The sequence below is a fragment of the Rhea pennata genome, assembly GCF_028389875.1.
Source record: "Rhea pennata isolate bPtePen1 chromosome 35 unlocalized genomic scaffold, bPtePen1.pri SUPER_35_unloc_3, whole genome shotgun sequence".
Taxonomy (NCBI): Eukaryota; Metazoa; Chordata; class Aves; order Rheiformes; family Rheidae; genus Rhea; species Rhea pennata.
In genome coordinates, this window is record NW_026907596.1 from 1 (window position 1) to 7593 (window position 7593).

The window sequence follows — 7593 nt, forward strand, 5'->3', positions numbered from 1 at the left end:
CCTCTCCGGGGTCGGAGTCCGAAACTCGCTGTGTTTGGGCAAAATAAAAAAAGTCTTTCCTGAGCAGGAAGGCGAGGCCGGCGCGTAACCTCCCCCCCCCCCCTCCCTCCAGCGCCGCAGACTCCTCCCTGCGCAACTCCTCCTCGGAGCTGCCTGCCGGGAGGGGAAAAGTTTGGATAAAAACGCCCGGAGGAAAGAGCCGGGGGGCTCGGAGCCCCCCCAGAGCGCCGCTGCTGGGGGTCTGTAACCGAACCGGCGCCGGGGCGACTCCGCCTTTCGCTCCCCGTCTCCGGCTGCTGCAGATTCTTTTTTTTCCCCCCTTTCCCCATCCGCATTGCAACAGCGTTCCCCGGCTTTTCCCCTCCCTCCGGCAAGCGGATTCGCGGGATCCCGCTCCCTACCTGGGCGCCGGCTCCGGGCTCGTCCCGCCGCTCGGGAGAGGGAAAGGGAAGAAACGGCCGCGGGTTACGGAAGGGCGCGAGGGGCGGCCGGAGCCGCGCCGCGCTCCCCCCACGGGCACCGGACGCCGGAGCCCCCTTCCCCACGTTTTTCGGGACGATAGGGAGAACGAGGCGGTCGCTGAGGAGCGAAAACAAAGAGCAATTAGGCCACAAATCCAAGTTTTTCCCCTCTTTTCCCTTTCCGCGTCCCCTTCCCGCCCTCGAGGGATCCACCGCTCCCAGCGCGGATCGCCTCCGGCGCTCGGCCCAGCTTCTAAGCGCAGGAATCGGGACAGAAGCCGAGCTGGTAGCTTTTCCCGACGCTTTTATTAGTGTTATCCAGCAATTTCCACACAAATCCACCGTATTTTCCCCACCCCCGCCCCCGTTTTTTCCCGCACACGCACGCACACACGTAAGGCACATCCGCATCACCGCGGCACAGCGGGAATAATTACATTAAATACTTCGTTATCGCCCGTTCGCCCCGCTCACGCGGTCAGAGCGAGTCCATAAAGTGCTCGGAGAGGAGGAAAGGGGGGGAAAAAAGGAAAAAAAAAAAAAAAAAGCCCCACAGGACGTTCCGCGAGCAGCGCCGACCGCGGCTCCGTCGGGAAAAGGGCGGCGATCCGGCCGGGCCGGCGGCGTCATCCCACGGAGGGCCAGGCGAGGACGGTGCCCCGGCGCTCGGCGTCCGGGTTCCCGCAGCACTGCAGGAGCGGAGAGGCGGCACGTCGGCGGGCGCCGGGGCGTCCCGGCTCCCGAAACGGGGCTTTGACCCGGGGAGGAGGTGGGGGGAAAAAAAAAAAACCCACGCGAGGTTCAGGGCAGCGTTTAGCACCGTGAAATAGAGGGAAAACATCCGCGGGGAGGAAAAAAACCACGGATACGGGGATCCCTAAAGCGATAGGGGAAAACCCTCCGGAAGGGCGATTCCGCGCCGTTCGCCAAGCAGGGGTGATTTTTAAGTTGAAAAAAATCAATATTGACGGCGCTACGAGCAACCGGCTGGAATAAGCCCAGGCAGGCCGGCGCCCGGAGCCCGTTTAGGGCCGCTGTTCCCCCCCCCCCCCCCCCACAAGCGTCGTTAATTAGCCCGGGGAGCCTCGGCTGTTAACGAGGTGGCGGTGGGGAAGGGGCAGCTACACTCACGCTGCAGGCGGTAGGCGGCCACGGGCGCAGCGGACTTTCGGCGGAGGATTAGCAAGTCGCGAGGCCAGTCGGCAGGCAGCGGCGCGGCACAGCCGTCGTCTTCCTCCTCCTCTTCCTCCTCCTCCTCGTCAGCGGGCAGCCGGCAGGCGCAGAGGGGCAGCTCGGAGGGTGACGCCGGGGCCGCGGGGGAAGAAGTCCTTCTCGTCCTCAGGTAGCCCCGCGTGGCCCCGCTGTGGTGGGGAGGGCCGCTCGCGCAGCCAGGCCCAGTGGGACGGCTCCTTCGCCATGACTGCGAGCGCCGGAGAGCCGCAGTCAGGACGGAGAATCCACAATTCGGGGCAATTTTTAATTTTGTAATTTTTTCGGTGACCGGAACGGCGTTAGAAGCTCCCACGGGAAGCGCGTCTAGCGGCTCCGACCGCAGCGGAGGCTTTCAAAGCCGGAGGGCGCCGGATCACCCCTCATTTTCCCGCCTTTCTCCTATGGATTTGCCCAAATTTGGGGGGTTTGGAGCCGGGAAATCATTGTTTGAGCCAGAAAGCAACAAAGCTCAAGAGCAGGTACCGAATTTCGATTGAAACACAGCAAAAAAAAAAAAAAAAAATCTACACCAGCCACAACCCAAACCCAAGATCCGACCTCGCAGCCGGACTTAAATCCCGTCCTCTCAGTCACCGCTGTATTTGAGGGGGGTTTAAGCTCGGTTCCGACGCCGAAACCCTTTTCCCCGGCTTTTGCGCCCCTTCGCCCCGTCCCCGCGCGGGGCGGGAGGGGGCCCGGGCTGACCTCGTCGCAGCAGTGCGGCTGACGGCCCGCCCGGTAGTTCATCTTGGCCAGAAGCTGTCGCGCAGCTTGAGAAGCGGGGGAAGAGCTGCCGCCAGTCGTCGCCGAGGGCCCAGGGGAAGATCTCGTACTTGTACTCCTCCTCGTCTCCTCCATGTCGTTAGCAAGGTACCTGCAGGCCGGGAGAAGGGGCGGGGGGGGGGGGGGTGGGGGCGATGAGCGCGCGCCAGACTCGTTTCGGGAGGGGGCGAAGGCAACTTGGAGCAGAGCGTTAGGCTCCCGCTGGGTAACGAGACGTTTTGAAGCGAGTCGAGGGGGTTAAATCGGCCAAAATTTGGGTCGTTTCGGGCAAGTGGGCGAGTACTCACAGGGCAGCGAAGAGGTTCATCCTGGTGTACTCGCTGGTGGCAGGCCAGCGCGCTTGAAGTACGTCAGCACCATTGCTAGAAGATACTGGGGAAGAATAAACCGGTGGTTTTAGCGGGAAAAAAAAGGGGGCTAATCTGGGGAGAGAAAAGCAGGAAAAAAAGAAAAAAAAAAAAAAGGAACTCGCTGCCCTGGCACAACCTTATCCGAAATCCGGTAGCACACATCCATCGACAGGAACTCCTGCACCACGTCGTCTTCTGCAAGAGAGGCGAGAGAGTAAACGGCTGGGGGATGCGCCGCCCCGTCGCGTTCAGGGTAAAAAATAAAAAATAAAATAAAATCAAACCAACCCGGGGAGTCACCGCCCCGTCGATTTCACCGTTACGGGGCGATTCCTTCCCGGAGCGCCGGCTCTTACCCAGGAGGTTGAAGAAGGCTTCCCGCTCTTCGCGGTGGAAGGTGGAAAGGGCGGCCGGGGCGCCCAGGGAAGGTTCCCTCTCGGGGCCGCGCGGTCCGGCTGCCCGCTCCGGCGCCGCCGTGCTGGGGCCTTCCCGCTGGCCGGCTTCGCCCGGGGGTGACCGCCGAGGGGAGGCGGGGAGACGCTCTGGGTGTGCTTCATCCCTGCGACAGACTGAGGAGGAGGAGGAGGCTGCTCGGCGCTGTCCTGTGGGGGGGGGGACGAGAGGGGACAACAGCGTGGGACGCCCTCGCTCCGCGCCTGTCGGCCTCCCGCACCCCAGCCCGGAGACAACCCCTTCGCCCTGGCGGCCTCCGGAAGGGGAAACGGATCTCTTTTCCTGCCCAAAAATCTCCTAATTTCCCCCAAAAAAGCAGGCTGACCAAAGCCGAAAGAGGTAGGCAAGAAAAAACACAAAACCAGGTGGGATGTTTTGACCCAAGCACAAAAGTGAAAGTTTTCAGGCGCTCGCTTAACCAAACAGCTTCATTTTCAGAAGCTTTCTGAAAAGCCGGCGGCCACCAGGAAGCACCAGAGCAGCTTTTAATCGAGTTATTCAGAACAGAGTCAAGGAGACAGGTCCGGGCAGTTAAATGAGTCCTGACGAAGCGAGGCAATTACAGCCCCTCTGGCGGCCTTGGGAAGCCACTACCGCTCGGCACGCCCCGGTTCGCACCCTCGTTACTTCCCGCAGGGCTTCAGCCCCTTCCCTGCGCTTCGGACTGCGCCAAAAACGGGGCAAAAAATCTAAAATTTTAAGCAAGGTTGGACAATCCGAGCAGGAAGGGCAGCTTCCGCCTGCCTTCCATGGGGTAACAAGGGCGACCTTGACGGAGAACTGAGGCAGACGCGCTCAAAGCCGCAGGTAAATCACCGCAAACCTGTTTCTCTCACTCCTCTCGGAGGGCTCTGTTGCTATTTAATATTCCCACAGCTGCTATTTTAAATAATTAGCTTTAGGACAAGAAACAGGCCCTAACATCAAAAACAACATCTGTAGTTTCAGCGAAACGCAATCTTAACTCCTTCCTACTCCCCCCAGCGCCGCAAGAACGCCACGGAAATATCCTTCTCCAGCCCCGAAACAGAGGTGCCGCTTGAATAAACACAAACCACTCTTAGGCTCGCCGGAGCCAAAGAAAAGCAGCTTTATTTATTTGGTTTTTTTAAAAAGCAAGGCTTTGCGAGAGGTTTTACAGTGCTTAATTTGATCTTCCCCAGCCATAAACGCTCCCCGGGCAGCTCCGATAAACGCTGCATCGCCTCGCTGATCGCAGCCGTTCAAGCAACCCTCGCCCCTGTCTAAAGCCAGCATCTAAACACGCTGTTCCTGGACAAAACAACCTTTTTGCTCACCTTTATTTAGCACTTTGGGTATTCCCCCCCCCCCCTCGTTTTTTAAGCAGCTGCGACAGAAAAGGCAACGAGAACATATCTACGTAGGTCAGCCGGGACCTCGCAGGAGGAAGGGAAACGGGCACGCTCAGGTGAAACATCGAAGCCGGCTCTACAAATCAGCCCTGCACGCACCGCCGACGCGCGCTGTGATTTTAAAGAGCGCCTTAAACCGCTCAAAAGCCGCTTGCCGCGATTGCCAGGAGAGCTTTTCCACCGCAGGAGCAGCTTCTCCCTCGGAAATCCGATCTCCCGGCAGCAACGGGGGGGTTGTAGAGCCGCAGGAGTCTCCCCCATCTCCCCGCTCCCAATTTTTGACCCCTGGAGAAGCATCATTTGTGTCGAGGTGGTCAAGCGATCCCCAAAACGATATTCCCTCCCGACGGCAGCCGATTTATCCGACCCCTTTATAACCAACACAAGGAAAAACTGAAGGAAACCCCTGAAGGACTTGCAGGATTTCAGTTTATACCCTGTAAAGTGTCAAAAACAACAGTTTGGGGATAGAGCAGCTCCTATCTCAGTAAAAGGAGGGAAGTTAGGGCAACGGATCAACTCTGACTTAGTAAAAAGACTTGTTTTCGAAAAAAAGCCAGCGAATACCTTGTCGCCTGGTAGATGAAAGTCCCCGTAGCAACCAGACGAAACACAAGCCATCCAAGAGGACTAAAGCATTAATCTCGGTTCCCTTGCTCTGTTTTCTTACCTTTCCCAAGAGCCCGGCTTGAGGTGAATCAGCCCCCTCAGCTCCCACGGGATCCTTTTAGCAACACGAGGGGAAAATTCAGGGCAGACCCGCGCCGTGCCAACACGGGGAACGGCAGATTTTTGGTTAAGGAGGGAGTTTAACCCCGAGATGAAAGACCATGTAGGTCTTTGCCGTGCACAGAGGGTATTTTACCCACCGGGGAGGGCACAGGTGCTGCTGGAGGCAGGTCTTCCTCGCTCAGCTGGTTTACAGCCTCATCCTGCCTCAGTTTTAAGAGCAAACACCAATCTTTGCTGCTTTGTAGGTTGGCAGGGTTCTTTATTTTTTTTTTCTTCTCTTTTTTTCCCCACTTGCTCGATCAGAGGTTTGACACCACATCAGAGAGCACAGGTTGCACCGTTGCAACCCCGCACCAATGCTAAGAAAGGAGATGAACAAGTTCCCTGCAAACTATCGAAGGGGGAAGCATAGAGAGATTTCACACCATATTTCTCCTCTGCATCTTGGGACCCTTCAGCACTGCTATCACAACCCCCCCCTTGGCTGCGTTTGCCTTCATCTTGGGGTAAAGATGTGGTAGAAGAAAGGATTTCCTTGCAATCCACAAGAAGGAGGTGCTTTTACCCCCATCTTGGGGCTTCTCTCCACCCAAAAAGCTCACTTGGGCTCAAGCTTTCACCATGGAGGAGGAGGACCCAGTTCCCACCTCTATCCTTCCTCACAGGCTACTTTCCAGCCCAACAGAAGGGCTGCATTTGTCAGGCTTAAGAGCAGCAAAGGCTCAGCACAAGGGGGGGTGGGAGGGAAAGACATTGACAGAGCCAGGCCACCCACACAGGCCAGATTCACCCCCCACTAACACACACACTCCTTTAAAACCCACTCAGGCCACAACTCCCCTCACCACCGGCAGAAAACACTAGAAATCATCCCACCACACTGCTCCCCCCTACAAAGAGATGATGATGGGGGAGCAGGGGGGGTTTACAGGGCTCTTGTCACCTCACAGCACGTGGGGCTCCACCCCTTCCCCTTCGACAGGTAGAAAGGGGGTAACTTTACCTCATGGGGGGCCATTTTTCCTCTCACGGAGGAAGCAAAGAGGGGGGGAAAAAAACCACCTCAGAGGGAGATGGCGGGTTCCCCCCGAGCGCGCGCCGGCGCCTCACGGCCCCTAGAGGGCGCGCGCCTCCCCAACGGCTTTTCCCGCCTTTTTACCCCCCACCCCTCACCTGAGCGGAGCGCGCGCGCGGGCGAGGAGACGAGGAGGCGCCGAGCTGAACCCGCCCCCCGCGCCGGCCGCGCCTTCTATAGGCTGCGGGCGGGCGGCGCCCGGCCAATCAGAGGAGAGTCCCGCCTCCCTCCTCCTCCTCCTCCTCGGGGGTGCTGTCCGTCATCGCCGGGGAGGCGGGACTTGTGGGCGGTGTCAGCCAACCGGAGGGGCGGAGCTGCGGGGCGGGCGTTGCTGATAGGCTGGGCGGGGCTGGCGGGGGGCGGGTGTTTGTTGTAGGGTCGCCTGTAAACGGAGATTGTTTTTTTGTGGAAAGCGGCGAATTTAACGAGGTTTTTTTAATTCTTTTGAGGGGTGTTTTGAGGAAACGGGGGCGGACGCAGCGCCGCGAAGAGGACGCGTGCCCATAGGATAGGGGCGCATAGGCTGCTCATGGGTCTGTAAGGCGCGGAAATGGCTCAAAATAGCCCAATGTGGGCGGTTTAGGGGCAGAAATCCGCTGCGGCCGCGGGCAGCCGCGAACTCGCCCCTCAGGCGGCGGCGGCGGCGGCGTCCGAGCCGGAGCCGTTCGTGAGACCGAACCCAACTCATCACCCTGCCGCCCCTCCCCTAGCAACAGCTGCCCCGCCACCTCATTGGCCAGCGCCGCGCCGGGGAGGTGGGGCGTTTCTTTTTTTTTTTTTTTCTGATTGGAGGAGCGCCGCGCGGGCTGGCCAATGAGAGGGAGCCACGGGACCCTTGCCGCTCCCGCCCCCCGGGAGCGGGACGGCGGCCGAGGCCGTCGGGGTGTGTGTGTGTGGGGGGGGGGGGCACGGCGGCTCGGGCCGTACCATCTGCGGGGCGGCGGAGGGGGGGTGTGAGGAGGGAGGCGGGAGTTCCCGGAGCCGCGGCGGCCCGGGGAAGGGGGAGCAGACGGAGAAGCGGAGGGAGAGTCCGGCCTTGCGGGGAAACCGTTGGCAGGAGGGCGGGGGTGGAGGAGCGAGGGAAGTGACCTCCCCCGCCCCGTCCCCCGCCGCGCAGCTGGTACAGCCCGGGCGGAAGTGAGGTGTCGCGCAGT